This window comes from Cervus canadensis, chromosome 21, assembly GCF_019320065.1.
Source record: "Cervus canadensis isolate Bull #8, Minnesota chromosome 21, ASM1932006v1, whole genome shotgun sequence".
Taxonomy (NCBI): domain Eukaryota; kingdom Metazoa; phylum Chordata; class Mammalia; order Artiodactyla; family Cervidae; genus Cervus; species Cervus canadensis.
This window is the reverse complement of record NC_057406.1, coordinates 43,066,425-43,077,031: the sequence shown is the minus strand read 5'-3', so window position 1 is coordinate 43,077,031 and position 10,607 is coordinate 43,066,425. Positions and strand designations below refer to the sequence as shown.

Here is a 10,607-nt window from a genome sequence, read left to right as displayed (position 1 = left end):
TGTTTCTTTGTTTCACTTAATTAAAGATTAGGTCAATTTTTTTAAAAGGTAAATTCTGTCAGTTTAGAAATATGTCCTCTGCCAGAAATAACAGAATATCAACTTTCCCAACAACAGAGGGAGATCCCTACCTAGCCATTTAAACTACTGTTAGCTTTGCAGTTCCATACTAGACTTCCAGGGTTCACTGGGAGGTAGGTTTTCTATTGAGAAAATCATCTTGTGTGGATGGAGGATGACTTAGTGAAAATTCTCCAACTTCAGAGCCCTCTGTTAGTAGGAGTCTGTGCTCCTAAGAATGATCAGAGACCACCCACATCTCTACCCACCTCTCTCTCTACCATAAAATCTTCCTGGATGACTTTTTTCACCATTTGCAACTTTCGGATTCAGTGAACATCTGAGGTTACGACTATCAGAGAAGTACTTTTTTAATCATTTTCTTTCCCTTTTCTGAACACTTGAACAATAGTTTCCTCTGAGGAAAGTATTTCTACAAAAATAACTGATATGATTTGTCATTTTAATATTTTGTGAAAGGTTTCGACCACCCTTTATGAAGTGTGGCTTCTCAATATGAGTAGTAATTATAGGAGAGTCATTGATTAGCTGTTTTCAAGTATCAATATGATGAATTTCATCTAAATGCAGGGGAATTTTAGAAGGACACTCACTCTCATTTTAAACAAAAACTGTGTATAAATTATGTGAACTGTATCCCCATTGAGTGATTTATTTGCTTGTGTTTCATCAGTTGGTGGCCAAATTCTCTAATAGTCTTAGACATATTAATGAAAACCCAGGTTTTTAATATCTATATCAATATCAGTGTCATTTAATTTCATGAGAGTGTTGTTAAAAAGGCTGACTATGAGTAGCAGAAGAAAATAGTGGCATTTTTGGAAGAAAAGATTAGTCTCTGTCCTCAGTACACACAGGCTGAGTGTGGTAGTTGGTAGGGAGTCAAGTTGTGCTGACAGGACTGAGGGGAGGTATCTGGGCTGCAGAGACAGTTCATTCCTGTCCCACCATCAGAAATGCTCTGGTGGCCCCTTTATGACCTTTAATCTGGTGTTGAAATGAGGAGGTTAACTTTTAGGCAAAACATGCCCAGTACATCCTTGTAATGGAAGCCTAGTTTAGGCTGAACTGTAGGCCTAGGCACCAAGTGGGAGCTTATACCCAACTTTCTTAGTGACTAGAAAAGAACTTTCTAAAACAACCAGGTGAAACTCCAAGTAGCCATTTAATTGAAACCTCTAAGGTAAATGTCTTTTGATTCAGCAACATAGGAAGGTGATAAGGTATCCAGACAATGAGTGAAGGATAGGAAATATTTGACTTAGCCGCTATGTAAGTTATCAGAGAGAAGGCCAAATATATAGTACTTTCTGGTCAAAGCAAAAATTTCTAAATAACTTTTTATTTTAGTCCAGGACTAAATATGACAGAAAGACTTTTATTATGCTGACAAGTAGCAAAGAATGATTTTTATATTTTAACGACCTCATTTTTAAAATGAAAGAGAATGGACAACTGAGATTGTATATGGTATGTATTAAGTATATGCATTTTTAGGTCATTTATAACTCAAGCTAAAATACAAAAGACTCTAATCAACCCTTTATTAGAAAAAATTGGGGAACCTCAAGTGGAATTACATACTTAAAGTATCATAAAAAAGAATGAAAATTTCACTATATGAAAAAACAGACTCCTTGGTCTGAGTCAGAAGAGTACATAAAAATTTATAAATTTTACAGTAATGTATTTATTCAACTCTTGATATATGTTGAATGGGGCTTTCTGCTGTGAAATCTCAATGAACAAGATATAGCCCAGCCTCAGTAAAATTACATTCACATATTTAGTTGTAGCAGAGAAGCATAGTGGGCTAGAGGGGAAAAAGAGAAGCAGAGAACTTACACAATGAAGTTTCAAGAAATATTTTTGTAGGAAGTACACTAAGCCAAAACTTGCTAAACTTGCAGGTATCAGTATCAGTTTAGTGAAAGGAAAAGCAGGGCTGGGAAGCTGGTAATGAACAGAGTTGTATCAGGAAACAGACTCCACTCAAACTTGTAGAGAGATGTCATTTTGGTTTGTGGAAAGCAAATGTCCTTCTTTGGTGGAAGCACTCTGAAGAGTTGCTTCATAGGTAATATTCCTTTCCAAACATGAACATCCTCATCACAGGAATGTACTATCAATGGGTCAAAAACTGCAAGCATCTCAGGTCCTATTAGTTGATATTATAATTTTGCCTTATAAGGTATAGACAAAATCCATGCAACTCACACATTTCTGATTAACATTAAGCCATAATTTAACTGTCAACATTAATTTCAATGGATATCCTATATATTCATAGATGGCATAAAATGGACATCACCACAAAAATACTGCTGAAGAAGCACAAAGAATTGGTAGATATTGTAGCAGATAAATGATGCATGTGAAGAACTGCCCCCAACATACTGCCAGAAAGATAAAAAGTGCTCTGTAACTGCCGTTTGCTTTTTCAGTTTTCTTTCTTTTTTATTTCTATTTGGTAAATTTTTAAATTACGAAAAACTTTTGTACTTAGAGAAGTGTTGACAAAACAGTGGAGCCTGTTCCCAGATAGCCTTCATCCAGCTCTCCCTACTGGAAGCATCCTGCATAATCACAGTATAATTATTACCACTAATATATATATATATATTGTATATTATATATACCACTTTTATATTATATATACTATATACTATATATATAATATAAAATATATATTATATATACAACAACTATTATATATTACCACTAATATATATATATATACTGTATGCAAATACTAATAACTAAAATACAGATTTAAGGATGGGTCTCAGTCATGACCAGGCCAGGCAGGCAGCAAGGGTGCCTCCTCCATCGCTGTCTTGAGTCCCCCTGCTCTCTCTGTGCATCCGTGCCTGCAAGTCAGCAGCAGAGCAGCACCCTGTCTCCTGCCAAGACTTCCCAGTGCCCATGGACTCAGCCTGCATGGAGCATCAGGTGACTCACTGTGGTAGGCAAGTCCACAAAGGCACAGAGAGGAGAGGGTCTCAGAAGAGATAAAGAATCATTGAAAAAGATAATTAAGTAAAATTAAAATAAATTGATTAAATTAAATACAGATTTTATTCGGATATTCCCAGTTTTTCCTCTAAAGTCATTTCTCAGTTGCAGGATCCAATCCAAGTTAAATAATTGAAAAGGAATTGTCACATGTCCCTGGTCTCCAGCTCATGTCTCATCCTGTCTCCCTTTGTCCTTCATGACCATGAAAGTACAAACAATAGAGGTTAAATTCCTCAGGATTGATTTCTTTAGTTGCTTATAATAATTTCTTTACCCCATACAGTAGCAGGTAACTTGTTTATGTTCAGTTCATTTCAGTTCAGTTCAGTCGCTCAGTCGTGTCCAACACTGCGACTCCATGAACCACAGCGTGCCAGGCCTCCCTGTCCATCACCAACTCCCAAACCCATGTCCATTGGGTTGGTGATACCATCTAACCATCTCATCCTCTGTCATCCCCTTCTCCTCCCGCCTTCAATCTTTCCCAGCATCAGGGTCTTTTCCAATGAGTCAGCTCTTCACATGAGGTGGCCAAACTATTGGAGTTTCAGCTTCAACAACTGTCCTTTCAAAGAGCACCCAGGCCTGATCTCCTTTAAGGTGGATTGGTTGGATCTCCTTGCAGTCCAAAGGACTCTCAAGAGTCTTCTCCAACACCACAGTTCAAAAGCATCAATTCTTCTGTGCTCAGCTTTCTTTATAGTCCAACTCTCACATCCATACACCACTACTGGAAAAACCATAGCCTTGATTGATGGACCTTTGTTGGTAAAGTAATGTCTCTGATTTTTTAATATGTTGTCTAGTTTGCTCATAACTTTCCTTCCAAGGAGCAAGCATTTTTTAATTTCATGGCTGCAATCACATCTGCAGTGATTTTGGAGCCCCCCAAAATAAAGTCTCTCCCTGTTTCCACTATTTCCCCACCTATTTGCCATGAAGTGAAAGGACCGGATGCCATGATCTTAGTTTTCTGAATGTTGAGCTTTAAGCCAACTTTTTCACTCTCCTCCTTCACTTTCATCAAGAGGCTCTTTAGTTCTTCATTTATTGCCATAAGGGTGGTGTCGTCTGCATATCTGAGGTTATTGATATTTCTCCCGGCAATCTTGATTCCAGCTTGTGCTTCTTCCAGCCCAGTGTTTCTCATGATGTACTCTGCATATAAGTTAAGTCAGCAGGGTGACAATACACAGCCTTGATGTACTCCTTTTCCTACTTGGAAACAGTCTGTTGTTCCATGTCCAGTTTTAACTGTTGCTTCCTGACCTGCAACAGGTTTCTCAAGAGGCAGATCAGATGCTCTGGTATTCCCATCTCCTTCAGAATTTTCCAGTTTATTGTGATCCACACAGTCAAAGGCTTTGGCATAGTCAATAGGGCAGAAATAGATGTTTTTCTGGAACTCTCTTGCTTTTTCAATGATCCAGCAGATGTTGGCAATATGATCTCTGGTTCCTCTGCCTTTTCTAAAACCAGCTTGAATATCTGGAAGTTCATGGTTCACATATTGCTGAAGTCTGGCTTGGAAAATTGTGAGCATTACTTTACTAGTTTGTGAGATGAGTGCAATTGTGCAGTAGCCTGAGCATTCTTTGGTGTTGCCTTTCTTAGGGATTGGAATGAAAACTGACCTTTTCCAGTCCTGTGGCCACTGCTGAGTTTTCCAAATTTTCTGGCATATTGAGTGCAGCACTTTAACAGCATCATCTTTTAGGATTGAAATAGCTCAACTGGAATTCCATCACCTCCACTAACTTTGTTTGTAGTGATGCTTCCTATGGCCCACTTCACCTCACATTCCAGGATGTCTGGCTCTAGGTGAGTGTGAGTGATTTCACCATTGTGATGATCTGGGTTGTGAAGATCTTTTTTGTACAGTTCTTCTGAGTATTCTTGCTACCTCTTCTTAATATCTTCTGCTCCTGTTAGGTCCATATCATTTCTGTCATTTATTGTGCCCATCTTTGCATGGAATGTTCCCTTGGTATCTCTAATTTTCTTGAAGAGATCTCTAGTTTTTCCCATTCTATTCTTTTTCTCTATTTCTTTGCACTGATCGCTGAGGAAGGCTTTCTTATCCCTCCTGGCTATTCTTTGGAACTCTGCATTCAAATGGCCATATCTTTCCTTTTCTCCTTTGCTTTTGCTTCTCTTCTTATCACAGCTATTTGTAAGGCCTCCTCAGACAGCCGTTTTGCTCTTTTGCATTTCTTTCTTGGGGGTGGTCTTGATTTCTGTCTCCTGTACAATGTCATGAGCCTCTGTCCATAGTTCATCAGGCACTCTGTCTATCAGATCTAGTCTCATACATTTCTCACTTCCACTGTATAGTCATAAGGGATTTGACTTAGGTCATACCTGAATGGTCTAGTGGTTTTCCCCACTTTCTTCAATTTAAGTCTGAATTTGGCAATAAGGAGCTCATGATCTGAGTCACAGTCAGCTCCCGATTTTTTTTTTTTTTTTTTTACTGTATATGTATATGACTACTTGTTTATGTAGTACTCATTAAACACTGTTTCTATCAGAGTTAAAATGGAGGGAAAATTGGGTATTGATATAGAACCTTCAAGATAAACAGCAAAATGGGAAAGTATCAGTGTTGTTTGGATGACAATTCTGATACCAAAAGTAAAACATATAAAATGAAATAACTTCTTTGTTCATTGCAGTAACATCAAACATTCATACTGCACATGTGGCATATAGACTTTGTACAAAATGTAAAACTCAGCCATTTATTTGCATTTAACAGGAACCAAAATTTTAAGCAGCTTGTGAGTTCATTCAAACTTGGAAGTAGTAAAGAATTAATAGGAGAAAAAATAATATTAAAATAAACAAAAAATCATGTCACATAGATGATCCTTTCTATTTCTATAGCTAAGCATATTTCAGACAGTAGAAGACAGAGTTTAGGGGAATTGAAAAATAGAGATTTGAGAGCCTGCAAGGAGATCTAAAAATATGAACAGTAGAACAAACTTATTTCAGGAAACCATGATATTGAAGATACTTATAAACATAGCACACATTGAAAGACCTGAGAATCCCAGAGTTATGATCAGTCATTGTCAAGTCAAAGAATAAAATGAATATTCATTGCATTGATTGGATTTTCTTTTTTACCCAATGTCCATGGCCTCTTAATTTCATACAAGTTTTCTCAGTCCAATGTCACTTGACTGTGTGAGGAGCTTGAGAAAAAGTACAAGTCAGCAATGAGAAACCATACGTCATTACCTACATTCATACTCCTGGGACTGACAGATGACTCTCCAATGCAGGTTCTGATTTTTATATTTCTGCTTGTCTCCTACTTATTGAGTGTAACTGGGAACTGACCATCATTATACTCACTTTAGTAGACTCTTTCCTTAAAACTGCCATGTACTTTTTCCTCAAACACTTCTCCTTTTTAGAAACCTTATTCACCATGGTGTGCATTTCCAGATTCTCATACAGCTTATCAACTGGGGACAAAGCTATTTCCTATAATGTCTGTGTCAGTCAACTATTTTTTATCTTCCTTTTTGCAGCAACAGAATTTTTTCTCCTGGCCATCATGTCCTATGACTGCCATGTGACCATCTGCAAATCTTTACATTATGCAACAATCATGAGCAGCAGAGTCTGTGGAAGACTTGTTATTTGCTGTTGGATAGCAGGTTGTCTGGTCATATTTCCACCACTTTGCCTGGACTTAAATCTGAAATTCTGTGACTATAATGTCATTGATCATTTTATCTGTGATGCTTCTCCTGTGCTAAAAATCTCTTGTTCAGACACATGGTTCATAGAACAGATGGTTGTTGCCCTTGCTGTGCTGACTGATATTGGGACATTTCTATGTGTAGTTCTGTCATATATATATGTCATCAAGACCATCATAAAGTTCCCTTCTGCCCAGCAAAAGATGAAGACCTTTTCTACCTGTTCTTCTCACATGATTGTGGTTTCCATCACCTATGGCAGTTGTATCTTTATCTATGTCAAACCTCCAGCAAAAGATGAAGTGGCAATTAATAAGGGTGGGTTAGTGCTTACTACTTCAGTTGTCCCATGTTAAACCCGTTTATATATAGCCTGAGGAACAAGCAAGTGAAAGAAGCTTTTACTGACTTAATCAAAAGAATTTCATTGATTTCAAGGAAGTAAAAGAATGTTGAAATTAAGCATAAAGTATGAATTTAAAAAGAGCATTTGTCCTTAATGTCATAATCTTCATTACTTAATTAATGTACCCTGGTCTATTGGCTGTTTATATTAACTTTCTTATATCACTGTTATTATTTAATCTCAGATCCCAAACCATCTTTTCAATGCCGGTTGAAATAAACAAGTTGCACCATTTCAACTCCTGTTGAAAATAAACTTTCTGCAAGATGACATCTTATATCAAAAGAATATGAAATTAGACTTCTAGGAGAAGGGACTTACCTAAACTCTAATCTGGCTACGATCAATAAAATAAGTATTAAATCTTGTGTGGAAAAAAAATTGAATTCTTGAACTGATGGGAATATTAATGGAGTCATAGTATCCATTGTCTTACTTTAAGGTAAACACCCAAAAAGAACATATACACACACACACACACACACACACACACACACACACACACGTATGATTAGATTTGCTCTTCTCAAGCAGGAATTAACAGCTGAAGATGGTTTAGTTTGAGCAAAAGGAAAAGATTTTATTGCTAGAGAGGAAAATATGAGATCCACATCTACCTTATAAAAGAAAGTTTAAAGTCCAAAGATTTAGAGTTTAGATTCACTGGATTCTCTCTCAAGTGAAGAAGCCTCCTCATTAACTCATCAGTGGGTGTCAGTGATTTTATTAAAATATACTGAGAAATTAAAGTCATAAAACCATCCATTTGATGATAAAGCAAGACTAGTGCTGAAATACATAACACAATATAAGTTCTAAATATAGATAATTAAGCCAACAGGAGCCAGCGAATCTCAGCAAATTAAAGTCCTTAGACATTAAAAAAATTAAATCAGTAAGTACAAGGAAACCTTGTTTTATAGACAAAGAATTCAATATAAAGGCAAAGATTATCTTAACATAGAAAAAACATAAGGTGTAAACTTCACTAATATTTCTCAAAGAAAGATGTTCTACAATTGTTTATTTTATACCTTACTATCTTTTGCATTTCTCACCATAAACTTCAGTGGTCCAAAATGGAATGTTTGTGACTTTCATTTTTAGATGTATGCTCAAGGCATCGCCTCTCACAAAGATTTCCTTCCCTGTGTCCCTCCCTAGTTTTCTGTGTGGAGCCCCTCATGGGGCACCTGTCCCGTGCTGCAGTTAGTTATTATGCAATGACAAATCACCCCAAATCAGTGGTTTAAAGCCTGAGCTTCTGAGTCAGTGGGATGTTTCTGTCTGTTTGAGCAGATATTAGCTGATCTTGACTGGGTTTCTTTATATGAATGTCACTAAGGATGACTAGGTCTTGTTGTCAGGTAGGGCCTCACTCACAACTTTAGAAGCTGGATAACTCCTTACTAAGATAAATGAACCCTCTTCCAGATGATGTTTTATCTTCCATCTGACAATTGTTCACATGGCAAGATCTTGAGGGAGAGAGTAGAAGCAGGCAAGGCCTCTGGAGTCCTAGGCACATATCCCTTCTACATCACACATTCTATTAGTCAAGCAAGTCACAGGACCAACCAGCATTCAAGGCAGAAAGGCAGAATCACTTGTGCATGGAAGCAGCCGGGACACACATTGCAGATGTGCAGATACAGAGAGAGCAAGCCATCTCTGCTATCTAATTTCCACAGACACTATGCTTCCCCTAAAAGTCATGAATTTCCCATCTATTTTGTCTCAAGTATTGCTGTTATGTGTTTAGTGTGCATACAAATCCCTGTGAAGACAAGTAGGATCAGTATTGTTTTTAAAGAAATATTAGTTGAATAAATCCTGTATAAAACATGAAGGACTAAACTTTCAGAGAAAGAACATCTATAAAAATTCTAACTTTGAATAAGAATCATATAGAGAGAATAAGATGAGTGTAATTTTGTGAAATAAAAAAATATTCATAATACAGTGTTCCATATATCTTTTAATTTTAAAATCTTTTCACATTTTTCACTGAAAGCAATGCTAATCATACAATGAGAGTAATAAACTTTTTCACGTAAGATGTGCTTGCTAATTCTCAAACCATGCCTCCCAGGTAAATTTTTGAGAAATGGCAAGATTGAAGTTTAATGACTCCCATTTCTTTCTTCTGTGTAGACAATTCAAAGTCATTTCTTTTGGTCCTTGTATAATAATTATCTTTAGGTGTTCCCATTCCCTTATTTTTTTTTTAATTTTTCTCTTGTATGTCCATTTCTCATTCCCGTTCTTCCACTGGCAACCATCTTTATTATTTTTAAAGCTTAATTTTTATTTACATGTGTTTTTTCTACAAAATATGTTTGAATAGATCTAGCAAAGCTATGCATTGCTAGTAATTGCTGGAGAATATTATTTGCACCCAGTAGCATTCACCTCCAATGTATATGTCTATTCCACTATATGGCACAGCCTCTCCAGTATAATAGAAGTGTAACTTCAAGGAAACTCTTTACACAGTATACATGTATAACTTTTTAAAAACATCAGTTAAGACACTAATGCATAAAATAGTCTTCAGCAATAGTGATAAGTAATTTTCTAACAATGACAACATAACTACAAAAATATAGTAGGGTGTTTTAATTGAAAAATGTAAAATGTATTATTTGGGCTTCCCAGGTAGCACAGTGGTAAAGAATCTGCCTGCAAATGCAGGAGACACAAGAAATGCATGTTCAATCCCTGGATCTGGTAGATCACCTAGAGTAGAAAATGGCAGCGTGCTCCAATATTCTTGCCTGAAAAATTCCATGGACAGAGGATCCTGGCAGGCTACAGTCCATGGGGTCACAAAGAACTGGACATGACTGAGTGCACACACACGCAAACACACCCAAGGACACACTCACACACAAATGTATTATTTAGCAATGTGATTACAGTGTGAACATATACACTTCACACTTTTGAAGCTATGAAATTTTAAAACACAAAAGAATGCTTCATAATAGAAATAAAGCAATACAAATTGAGAGAGGAGAGAGTGAAAACAGTCGTATATCACCACTCTCTTTCTTTTTCTTTTTTTTTTTTAAATTACCACTTTCTTAACACAAAAATTATCCTCTGTACACTGGAGGGAGGGGATATATGTATACCTATGGCTGACTCACATTGAGGTTTGACAGAAACAACAAAATTCTGTAAAGCAATTATCCTTTAATAAAAATAAATTTTAAAAAATTAGTGCAAAGACGGCTTTAAAAAAATTTTAGAGAGAGTTTTGGATGAAGTAGAAAGAAATAGCTCATTGCTTTTTCAGATAAAGGGAATTACTGTTCTCAAAAGTGTGTGCCCCACCTGAAGAGGGTAGTAAGGAGTTTTACAGTAAAGGTTCAAAGAGTAAG

General features: G+C 36.5%; 1 pseudogene; it reads left to right on the top strand.

The window, feature by feature from the left end:
• The first annotated feature begins 6,323 nt into the window (after positions 1-6,323).
• LOC122423745 lies at positions 6,324-7,260 on the top strand (annotated as a pseudogene).
• Positions 7,261-10,607: the final 3,347 nt, after the last annotated feature.